The sequence below is a fragment of the Gigantopelta aegis genome, chromosome 1 (assembly GCF_016097555.1).
Source record: "Gigantopelta aegis isolate Gae_Host chromosome 1, Gae_host_genome, whole genome shotgun sequence".
NCBI lineage: Eukaryota > Metazoa > Mollusca > Gastropoda > Neomphalida > Peltospiridae > Gigantopelta > Gigantopelta aegis.
In genome coordinates this window covers 39,394,669-39,407,064 of record NC_054699.1, presented here as the reverse complement: position 1 = coordinate 39,407,064, position 12,396 = coordinate 39,394,669, and the positions used below count along the sequence as shown (strand labels likewise).

Genomic DNA, 12,396 nt, shown 5'->3' with positions numbered 1-12,396 from the left:
AATCGTTCCCGAAGGTGGCGTACCCGGATTGTAGCGGTCCTGCCCGGGGGTAGTGACCCGTGGTCGACCGGATCTAGGGAGGTCACGTGTTGATCCATGTTGCTGTAACGGTCCCACAGTCTGGAGATGGTGCTTGGGGACACATGGAATGCCCTGGCAACGGCCCCCCGTTCTGGATTCGCCCTGCGTTCTAGTCGGCCGATGGCATTGTTTCTTCTGCGGTTCACTGAGACGTGGCATGTCCTGGATTGTCAACTGTCGGCCAGATACAGAGGCCAGGCAAGCGAACACCCTGCACTTTTATACTGTCGGTGTTCATGTTTTAATCGAATGTAATCGTGGGAATGTGTTTGGGACATGCAATGACCTTATATTCACAAAGCATGAACCGGTAGGAAACATAAAATCGGAGTTATAACCCATTTGTACCCTTTTGCGTTTCTTTTTTTGAAGAGTATATATACACGTGCGCTAGCCACCAGATATCACTAGTCGACTATTGTTCTACCACCACAGACAGTCTACCGAATCCGAAGATGAGAGTTATCTTGATTTTCGCTTTGCTCTGCGCTTTGATGCTGTGCTCTGAAAGTCGCCACCGTGGACGTTGGAGATGGTGCAGGAGAAGGTAGTTACATCGTAAATAGTCTTTCAATAGTTTATCGTGTTTTAGGCCAAACAAGTCGTTCTCTGGTCAGACCTAGAGACATATCTATCGTTTCTTATATTAATAAATGTTCTAATGACTTCGAGATTGTTGGTCTGCCAATTAGTAACGCCATCCTTAGGTTTGAGTTCCCTTGGCACATCACCACTCCCGATGTCAGATTTAAAGTCCGAGAACAATTATCAAAAATTCAGCTACCTATTTTAAAAAAAAAATTATTATGTATTTAAAGTAATGGTTGGGGAATTGTACCCGGAATACACCCAGGTGTATACTGATGGGTCCAAGGACTCCACTGCAGGTAAAGCTGATGTGGCCTCTGTCATCAAATCTATAAATACACCGATCACCGTTACGCACAATAATCAAAATCGACGCGCGCTGACCGGAGACGCAGAAAACAAAACTAGGAACTGGAGCGCTTTCTGTCCAGTTAAGCTGTACCCTAACTGGTAGCTCGAGTCAGTTCTAGCCTTCCCCTTATTGATATGTTGTACGAGAGAGGTAGAGAGGACTGTGTGTAATAGCCCGAGTCAGCTCTAGTCTTCCCCTTATTGATATGTTGTAGGAGAGAGCTAGAGAGGACTGTGTGTGTAATACTTCGGCAATCGCCGACAATCAAATTAGTTATAATCCACGTAACAATGCGTAGTAATTCGTTTGCAACCCTACATAGCTGTTTGATAGTAATGCTAATATGAATAAATGTTCTTATCCAGATTCGGGCATTTTCGTTTAATTCGGGCAAAAACCAGCTTCAAAAAATATTAAAAAATGGGAGCCCGTACGCCTATGGTTATACTGATGTTCAAAATACGTTTAAATTGAACTGTCAATTTGAATGGTGTGGATATTTCGAATCAAGACTGGCGTTTTATTTCTGTATTATGTATGTATTACAGAATACACAAAAATGCAAACGCAGAAACGTTACTATCATTGTTTGGTACATTATGTTAGCAGTATTTTAATTTATGGCTGTGAAGTTTGGGGCTTTAACAAACCGAACAGTCACGAGATCCTACATTTACAATTCTGTAAACGTGTTTTCGGCGTGAAAAGGAGCACCACTAATATGATGGTTTATTTTGAATTAGGTAGATAAGTAGGAACATCCGTATTGTTAAATATAACAGATAACTGTATTTTGAAAGAGTGTTATACCACCCTATATGACGAGTGCATAAGAAAACCACGTTCTGTTAACTGGGTCAGTCAAATACGAGACCTGCTTCCCACCAATGGTTTTGGTCACATATGGTATAATCAAAATGTAGAAAATTGCAATACATTCATGTCACTATTCAAGCAAAGAATGACTGATCAATTTATCCAATCTATGTATGCTGTATTCAACAATTCTTCAAAATGTCTGTTATACAAATTCGTTGTTAATAATTATTGCTTACAACCTTACCTTCAGAAACCTACTGCCCTGAAATACAAATATTTTTTCAGTAAATATAGATTATCTTCATGTAATCTCTTTATAGAAAAGGGCAGATACCACAATATTGACAGGAATAATAGAATTTGTAGTCTATGCAATATGAATGTAGTAGAAGACGAATACCACTTTGTTCTAGTGTGTCCTTTCTACAGTACCATAAGAGATAAATATATTAAACCTTTTTATTATAATAAACCATCAACATTTAAATTAACGCAACTGCTGTCCAGAGACAATTCAAAACGGCTAATTAAATTGTGTAAGTATTTGAACACTGCTACCACGCATAAAACAGACAACATTGATACATGACATATGTTATTATATTGTATATTACTGCTATGCATGTATTACCCATTTACTATAGAATGTAACCCGATGCTGCATACCATTCCCCGCAATGTGTACATTATATTATTTTATATATAAATATGTATGTATACCTACAAAATGTATATTTTTTGGTAAAAATAAAATGTGTATTTATAACTTGAAACTTATCCCGTCCACCTGTCAAGGACCGTTTTCAAAAACATCAACGTGTTGTGGGCGGGCCCCTCTGTTAAAAATCCTGGATCCGCGCCTGTGGAATGGTAATGGTACTGAGGTTCGTGAATATACCGATATAATCAGGGCCAGATCCAGGATTTTAATTTTTTTTTTTTTTTTTTGGGGGGGGGGGGGGGGGGGGGGGGGGGGGGGGGAGACATGCCAAAAGCGATTTGGAATCAATAGTAATTACGCTGACAGGTTGCGCTTTAGTAAGATTAAAATTTGGAGAGCGTATGAGACGGGGGCAAAATGGCACATGGTCCAGTTACCTGAAAAAGAAGTGTTTTGTTTAACGACACCACTAGAGCAAATTGTGGTTAGTTAATCATCGGCTATCGCATGTCAAACATTTGGTAATTCTGAAAACGTAATCATCAGAGGAAACCCGCTACATTGCTCCTAATGCAGCAAGGGGTCTTTTATATGCATCGTCCCACAGACAGGATAGCACATACCACGGCCTTTGATATTGATATTAAAAACAAAATGTTCACTGTCTTGATTGGATTATGACGATAACTCTGAGTTCCCATCATCCGACGACTAATTAACATAAATTAGCATATTTGACCTCTGCCACTAATTATTTAAATTGATGATTTAATATGATGTTTAGGGAGTCTTTGCCTGCAGGGCCTCCACGAGTCCACAATATTGGACTCGAGTACTCGAGGGTCAAACCCGACCAGGACCTGAGTACCCGACACTTATACTAAATAGTAATGAGACTATGGAATAAAAGGACATACCCTAGTTTTTAAACACTAAGGCATATTTTTTTATTATTAGAACGTTTTTGATAACTAAAATCATACTTTACTTAGATTTTATTGTTTAGATTATCCATTTTCGTACATTTAAAGTGTTTTTGGTCATCCTGGTGTTTTTAATATCACAAAATGCGTTTCTCATATTTATTAAAACGCATGTGTGTCTGAGAAGTAACAGTTATGGAGTCGAGTTTTAGTCTGTTCTTTGAAAAGGTATTTCACCATTTCATGTTTCACTCAATTGTAACGTTTATCCAAATGAGGAACAGGTTTCTAGACTAACCAAACTTAGTGTTAATTTTCACAGGTTGAAATTAGGCTATGTCCCTTTAAGTTCAGCGCTGAAATTGACAAATCATGCCATTGAGTTGAACTGAATACCACACATTCTAATAGCCCTATAATGTAACCAGCGACAAGCATATGGCAAAATGACGTTAACATATAATTAAATGAGAGAGCTCTTCCTTGCAATCCATTGCTGCTAATCGGAAAGAGTAGCTCATGAAGTGGCGACAGCGGGTTTCCTCTCTCAATATCTGTGTGGTCCTTAACCATATGTCTGACGCCATATAACCGTAAATAAAATGTGTTGAGTGCGTCGTTAAATAAAACCTTTCTCTGTCTCTTTCTCTTCCTTGCACGGGTATTCGAGACCTATGAACGGACTCGAGTCTTGATAGACCCCACGCTACTGCTATATCGGGGACATACGAGTTTGATCTAATCTTGTTTTAGTTTTTTTCAGAATTCACCGCCTGAAACATATGGCTGAGAGCTTAAGAGCCGAGTTGGATGCATGCCTTGCGCAACGTATGTTTAATACACGTACACATTAATTTCTGACTGTCCCTGTCTCTACTTCTGTTCCTCTGTCTTCCTCTTTTCGTCTCCTCTCTCTCTCTCTCTCTCTCTGTCCCCTCCCTCTCTCCCTTCCCTTTCTCTCTCTCTCTCTCTCTGTCTGTCTCTGTCTCTCTGCCTCTTTTTCTGTTCTCTCTGTCTCTGTTGTCTGTCTGTCCCTCTGTCTTCTGTCTCTCTCTGTCTCTCTTTCTCTCTCTCTCTCTCTCTCCTCTCTCTCTCTCTCTCTCTCTCTCTCTCTCTCTCTCTCTCTCTCTCTCTCTCTCTCTCTCTCCTCGCTCGCTCTCTCTCCGCTCTCCCCACCCATCCCCCTTCTGTCTTCTCTCTCTGTCTTTCTCTCTCTCTCCTCTAATATTGGAAGCAATTGTCAGATAAATAGAAGACCACACTCATTCCTCACTACATGACATTTTTTTTCTTTTTTGGTTTCTAACATGGTCTCTCCCTCTCACATAACCACCAATTGTTCTTTTTTTCTCGCTCTCCCTCTCCATCTCTCTTCTTATATTTAAGTCTCTTCATACCTTCCTCCGCCATCACTCACCCCCCCCACCCCATATCGAACAAATTATAATTAACATGATGAATGATGAGTCCCTATTTTCCTTATTACCGTCTTCCCTTTTCACCCTCTCACGTCTCTCCCTTCCCAAACAGTGCCCTCCAACCCCTCCTCCCTTTTTTTGCTTTATATTTTTCTCTTCCTTCCCTCTCTCTCCTTCTTCGTCCTCCTCCCCCCCTTCCCCCTTTTCCCCCCTTTCCATCCCCTCTCTCTCTCTCGCTCTCTCTCTCTCTTCTCCCTTTCTTTCTCTTCTCTCTCTTTTTTTCCTTCCCCTCTCTTCTTTCTCTTTCCCCGCCTTCCCCTCTTCTTCCCTTCCTTTCCTTTCTTTCTCCTCCCTCCCCTCTTCCTCTCCTTCTCTCTCTCTCCTCTCTCTCTCTCTCCTCTCCTCCTTCTTTCCCTCCCTTTTTCCCTTTTTTTTCCCTCTTCTCCCCCTTCTTTTCTCCCCACCCCACTCTCCCCCCCTTACCTTCTTTTTTTCTCCCCCTTTCCTCCCCCTCCTTCTCTCTCCTTCCCTTCTCCCTCCCCTCCTTTCCTTAAACTCCCCCTCCGTTTTTCGCTTTTCCTCATTTCTTTCCTCCCTACCTCTCCCCCTTCTCCTTCCCCCCTCACCCCCCCCATTCCACTCCTCCCCTTCCTCCCCTTCCTTCTTCCCCCTTCCCTTTCTTTCCCCCCTCTCTTGTTTCCCCTTTTTTCCCCCTATTTCCCATCTTCCTTTCCCCTTTTTTTTTCTCCCTCCCTCCGTTCCTTTCTCTCCTCTCCCTCTTTTTCTTTTTCCCTCCTTCCCTTCTTTTCCCTTTTTCCCCCCTTTTCTTCTCTTCCCTTTTCCCCCTCCTTCCCCTTTCCCCCCCCCCTTCTCTCCCCCCTCCTTCCCCCTCTTTCTTTCTCTCCCCCTTTTCCCTCCCCTCTCCTCTCTTTTTTTTTTCTCCTCTCCCTCTCCCTCCCCTCCCCCCTCTCTTCCTTTTTCCTTTCCCCCTCCTCTCTTTTCTCCCTCTTTCTCTTCTCTTCCAACCAACCCCCCTGTATCCCCTCTTCTCTCTTTCTTTCTCTCCTCTTTGAATTTATTGGAAGCCCCTCTCAGATAAATAGAATTCCCCTTTCTCTCATTATCACTCCCTGACCTTTTTCCTTCCCCTTGGTTTTAACGTGGTTTCCTCTCACATCCCCCCTTTTCCTTTAAACATCCCCCTCTCTTCCCCCTCTCTCTTCTCTTTTCCTGACACCCCATTTTCCCCTCTCCCCATCATCCCTTTTCCCCACCCCCCCTTCCCCCCCCTCTCCCCCCTTATGAACTTTCCCCCCTCTTTTAAATTTTACCTCCTTTTCCCCCCTCCTTCCCTCTGACCAGCGACACCCGCCCGTTTCTTATTCATTCTCCCTCTTTTTCTTTCCTCTCCCTCCCCCCCCTCTCTCTCCTTCTTTCTTTCCCTTCCTTCTTTCTCTTCTTCTTTCCCTCTTTTCCCTCTTTCTCTTTTTCCTCCTTTCCTCTCCCTCTTCCCCCCTCTTTCTCCTTCTCTCCCTCCTCTTTCCTCTCCCTTTCTTCCTTTTCTTTTTCTCCCTTCCTTCTTCCCTCTTCCTCTCCTCCCCTCCTCTTTCTCTCTTCCTTCTCTCCCTCTCTCCCGTTTTTCTTCCTCTCCCCCCCTTCCTCCCCCCTCTCCTCCCCCATCTTCTCTCCCCCTTTCTCTTCTCTCTTCCCCCCTCCTCCCTTTCCCTTCCTTTTTCCTTTTCCTTTCTCTCCTTTTTCCTCCCCCCTTATTTTTCACTGATCCCATTCTTTTTTCCCCCCCCCCCCCCCTCCCTTTCCCCCCCTCTTTTTCCTTTTTTTTCTCTTTTTCCCCTTCCTTCCTCCCTCTTCTTTCTCCTTCCTTTCTTTTTCTCCTTACCCCCCATCCCTTCTTCCCCCCCCCTTCCCCTCCCCCTCCCCCCCTTTTCCCTCCCCTTTCTTTCCCCCCCCCTCCCTTCTTTTGTCTTTCCTCTTTTTATTCTCCCTCGGGCTTTTCTTTTCCCCCCCTCTCTTTCTCTCCCTTTTCCCCCCTTTTCCCTTTTTTCTCTTACCTCTTTTCCTTTTCCCCCCCCCCCTCCCCCTTCCTTCTCCTCTTTCTTTCCCCTTCCTTCTCTCTCTCTCTCCTTTCCCCTTCCCTCCTCTTCCTCTTTCCCCCCCTTCCTCCCACTCTCCTTTTTTCCCCCCCCTTCTTTCCCCCTTCCCCTTTCCTTCTTCCTTCCTTCCCTTCCCCCCTCCTCCCCCTTTCATCCTTCTTTCTTCCTTTTTCCCCTTCCTTCTTATTCCCCCTCTCCCCCTTTCCTCCTCTCCTCCCCATCTTCTCCTCTTTCCCTTTCCCTTCCCCTTTTTTCCTCCCTCCCTTTTTTTTCTCTCCTTCCTCCCCCCCTTCCTTTCCCCTTCTTCCCTCCTCCTTTCCCTTCCCCCCTTTCTTTCTTTTCTCCCCCCTTTCCCCTCCCCCCCCTTTTTCTCCTCCCTTTTCTTTCTCCTTTCTATCCTTCCCCCTTCCTCCCCCCCTCTCCTTTTTTCTTTTCCCCCCCTCTCCCCCTCCCCCCCTCCCCCCCTTTTCCTTCTTTATCCCCCCCCTACTCTCCCCTCCCTCTTTTTTCTCCTTCTTTCTTCTTTTCCCTTCCCTCCCTTTTCTCCCCCTTTTCCCTTTTTTTCCTTTTCCCCTTCCCCCCTCTCTCCTTTCTCTCTTCCCCCCTTCTTTCTCTTCCCCCCTTTTCCCCTCCTCCCCCTTTCTTTTTCCTCCCTTCCTCTTCCTTCCCCCCCTCTTCTTTTCTTCTTCTTCCTCTTGTCTTTTTTTTTCTCATTCCTTTATTTTTCTCTCTCTTTTTTTCTTTCTTTCCTTTCCCTTTCTCTCTTTCCTTTCCTCTTTTTCCCCCTCTTTTCCCTTCTTTTCCTCCTTCCCTTTCCCTTTCTCCCTTTCTCCTCTCTCTCTTTTTCCCTTCCTTTCTCCTTATCCTTTTCCTTCTTCCTTCCTTTTCCCCCCCCCTTTCCTCCCCTTTTCCCTTCCCCTTTCTTTTTTTTTCCCTTCCCCCCCCCCCTCTTCTTACTCTCCCCCCCCTCTCTTCTGCCCTTCCGAGTCCCCCATCTCCTCCTTGGGCTCCTTTCTCCCTCCCTCCTCCCCCCCCCTTCTCCTTCCCCTCCTTCCCCTTTTTTCCTTCCTCTCTTTTTTTCCCCCCCCCCTCCTCCCTCCCCTTACCCCCTTCTTCTCCCCCTTCTCTTCCTTCTCCCCCCCTTGCTTCCTCTCCCTCCTTCTCCTCTCCTCCTTTCTCCTGCCCCTTTTCCCCCCTTTTCTTCCTCTTACCTTTTCCTCCTCCTTTCCTCCTTCTCCCCCCCCCTCCCTTTTCTTCCTTCTTCTCTCCCTCCTTCCCTCTCTCTCCTTCTCCCCCTCCCCTTTTCCCCCCTTCCCTCCCCCTTCCTCCTTCTCAATTTCCCCTCCTCCCTCTCCTTCCCTTCCCTTCCTTTCTCTTCCTTTCCCCTTCTCCCTTTTCCCCCCCCTCCCTCCCCCTCTCTTCTCCCCTTTTTTATTCCCCCTTCCTTCCTCCTTTCCCCCTTCTTTTTTTTGTACCCCCTCCCCCTCCTTTTTTCCCTTTTTTTCCCTTTTTCATCCCTTCCCTCTTTCCTTTAATTCTCTTTTAAATCTCTTCTTACCTTCATCCGCCATCCCTCCTTCCCCCACCCCACCCCATTTCCTCCTCCTTATTCTTAACCTGATCCCTGATGTGGTCCTATTAAAATTATACCGTTTTTTTCTTTTCCGCTCACGCTGACAGTGACACCCGCACGTAATTATTGCATTATATATTTCTCTATACCTCTCCGTCTCCTCTCTCTCTTTTTCTCTCATTCTCCAATCTGTCTCTCTGATTCTCAATCTGTCTGTCACTGTCTCTGTCTCTATCTGTGTGTGTGTGTGTGTGTATGTATGTGTGTGTGTGTGTGTTTCGCCGTCATTCTCTCTTCTCTCTCCCTCAACCGCTTTCTCTCTGCCCTCTCTCTGTCTCCCCTCTTCTGTCCCTGTCTGTCTATCTCTGTCTGTCTGTCTCTCTCTCTCTCTCTCTCTCTCTCTCTCTCTCTCTCTCTCTCTCTTCTCTCTCTCTCTCTCTCTCTCTCTCTCTCTCTCTCTCTGTGTGTGTCTCACCGTCATTCTCCCTATCACCCTCTCTTCTCTCTCCCTCTCCCACTTTCTCCCCCTCTCTGTCTGTCTCGGTTTCTCTGTGCCTGTCTATATGTCTCACTGTCTGTCTCTCTCTGTCTCTGTCTCTCTCTGTATATGTGTCTCTCTCTCTCTCTCTCTCTCCCATCCAACCCCCTGTAGCTGTCTTCTCTCTGTCTTTCTCTCTCTTTGAATAATATTGCAAGCAATTGTCAGATAAATAGAAGACCACACTCATTATCACTTAGTGACATTTTTATGAAATTTGGTATTTAACATGGTTTCACTTTCACATAACCACCAGTTTTACTTTAAACATCGCTATCTCTCTATCTCTCTTTATACATTTAAGTCTCTTCATACCTTCTTCCGCGATCACTCACCTCCACCCCACCCCATGTCGAACAAATTACTTTAACATGATGAATGATGCGGACCTATTAAAATTATACCGTATTTTTCTTTTCATGCTCACGCTGACAGCGCCACCCGGACGTAATTATTGCATTATATATTTTTCTATACCTCTCCGTCTCCTCTCTCTCTCTCTCTCTCTCTCTCTCTCTCTCTCTCTCTCTCTCTCTCTCTCTCTCTCTCTCTCTCTCTCTCTGATTCTCAATCTCTGTCTGTATGTGTGTGTGTCTGTCTGTCTGTCTCTCTCTCTGTGTCTGTGTGTGTGTGTGTGTGTGTGTTTCACAGTCATTCTCTCTATCACTCTCTTCCATCTCCCTCACCCGCTTTCTCTTCCCCTTCTCTCTCTCTCTCTCTGTCTGTCTGTCTGTCTGTCTGTCTCTCTGTCTCTCTCTCTCTCTCTCTCTCTCTCTCTCTCTCTCTCTCTCTCTCTCTCTCTCTCTCTCTCTCTCTGTGTGTGTGTGTGTGTCACGTTAGATACACTGGGGATAGTTTTATAAGCAGCAATACTAGTAAATACACTGGGGATAGTTTTATAATAAGCACCAATACTAATAGATACACTGGGGATAGTTTTATAATAAGCACCAATACTAGTAGATACAGTGGGGATAGTTTTATAAGCAGCAGTACTAGTAGATACACTGGGGATAGTTTTATAAGCACCAATACTAGTAGATACACTGGGGATAGTTTTATAAGCACCAATACTAGTAGATACACTGGGGATAGTTTTATACTAAGGACCAATAGTAGTGGATACAATGGGGATAGTTTTATAATAAGCACCAACACTAGTAGATACACTGGGGATAGTTTTATACTAAGGACCAATATTAGTAGATACACTGGGGATAGTTTTATAAGCACCAATATTAGTAGATACACTGGGGATAGTTTTATAAGCACCAATACTAGTAGATACACTGGGGATAGTTTTATACTAAGCACCAATATTAGTAGATATACTGGGGATTTTTATAAGCACCAATATTAGTAGATATACTGGGGATTTTTATAAGCACCAGTACTAGTAGATACACTAAGGATAGTTGAACATATAAAAGCCGTTGTAAATGTATTGGCTGTACATGTTCTAACGAGTTACAAAGAACCTGCTTATGTTGCTCCACGTGTGATCCACTCATAGGATGAACACATACCTTGACTGTATCTTGATTACTACACTCAATGACGTAATAAGTTGGTTTGTGTGTCCAGGCCATTACAGGTATTGCCAGGTGACACAAGTTGGTTATAACTTCAAGGTTAGGTGTTTGTGAAAGAACAAACGTCATATAACAAGACATAGCTGCTTTAAAACGTGGCTTTAAAACAATTTCAGCGAATCGGGTACGTTTTACTAAAAGCTATACTATAAATAATGCAGATTACGAAAAAAAGCCCACCCCAGATTTTTTGTAGAAACATCGAAGTTTGTTTTTCTATTTATTCATTTCGACTTTCGTGCTTATATTTAATTGAGGTTCAAGCACGATACCCTGAGCACAGTCTCCCCCCCCCCCCCCCCCCCCCCCTCTCTCTCACACACACACCTCAGTCATCTGGACTGTCTGCCCAGGACAGTGGGTTAGTTGTTCGTAATAGAGAGGATGGTGTAGTGGTTTTACACCTACCCATTGAGTAGTTAAAACTAGCTCTGAGTGGGAGCCGGTACCGGGCTGCGAACCCAGTACCTACCAGCCTTATGTCCGATGGTTTAACCACACCACCGAGGCCGGTTATTTGTCAGTGTCCTTGTCCCGTGTTTTGTTACGCTTTAAAGATTTTGTTTTTACTCAGATCTACCATCATGTCTGCTGGCCTCAGACCACAATTAATTTCGCTATATGTTTCTATATAGCCTTAGTGGCTATAACATTTTTATTAATATCAGCAGGCCCGTGAAGTTTTGTATGCACCTTTGCCTGCATGGGGGACACATACCCTGAAAAGGACAACCCCTGTTGTCCAGCTCTTTCTCCCAGCATATTGGTTTAAACAGACACACCCTCTAAACCAGGCCGGAGTACACCCATTTTACACAAAAAGCACTACTTTTGCATGGGCCGGAATTACCACAAACAAGTCTTCAATGTCAGCAAGTTACACATGTTTACAAACTACATGCTATCCCCTGTCACTTCAGTCAAACAGTTGCCACTTCATAGCTGTCTGCCATGAAATAATCACAGTCAAACAGCAGACTACTTGCGCGGTCAAATTTCCGGATTTTGGACAACCAAATGGGAAGATAACTGTAATCTGAGGCCTGCTGCTGGGCCGTGATGGCTAATTGAAAGTTGTCTTTTCGTAAACATTTCTGAGAATATTCGCCAAGTTGCTCATTTGTGGGAGTGAAGTTTCGTCTAAACACTGAATTATTATTACCATTATTATTTTTCTATTTATTATTTATATTATATGATGATGGTGATTAGTAGTAGTAGTAGTAGTAGTAGTAGTAGTAGTAGTTATAGTAGTATTAGTAGTATTAGTATTAGTAGTAGTATAACAATTATTATTATCATTATTACTATAATAATAATATTACTATTTTCCTGTCCGCCAGGTCCATAGGGTTCGCCTGTCCAGAGGTACACGAGTCCTGCAAAGGAAGACAACTCCAGCTAACCAAGGAAGACAACTCTAGCCATCCAAGGAAGACAACTCCCGATAACGATTAAATAAAAGTCGCCGTGTACCCATCTCTCGTGCCTCTGTTTTATGTTTATACCCAGACGTTCTAGTAAAAGAAAAATAACTCTTAAAAAGTATAGAATAGAAAAGAAACGTTTGATATTTCAATCGTGCTATGCCGTTCAGTTAGCCCGAGTACTCCGACTGGAGAGGGCTAGACGGCCAAAATCTGTCCGTCAGCAGCGATGGTTTTTTTGTTTTTTGTGTGTGTCGCATTACGTAAAGTTTCCTCTAGCCTTCTCCTACGTGAAACCTTGCATACAGTGGTA

General features: G+C 44.1%; 1 long non-coding RNA gene across 2 annotated transcripts; it reads left to right on the top strand.

Annotated features, from left to right (window-relative positions):
* The first annotated feature begins 481 nt into the window (after positions 1-481).
* LOC121368026 lies at positions 482-12,135 on the top strand. 2 transcript variants are annotated; one of them, XR_005957468.1, is made up of 4 exons: positions 482-628; positions 4,188-4,252; positions 9,500-9,511; positions 12,000-12,135. It is a non-coding gene; the product is annotated as an uncharacterized LOC121368026 (long non-coding RNA). The 2 variants fall into 2 exon arrangements; XR_005957466.1 differs by lacking the exon at positions 9,500-9,511.
* Positions 12,136-12,396: the final 261 nt, after the last annotated feature.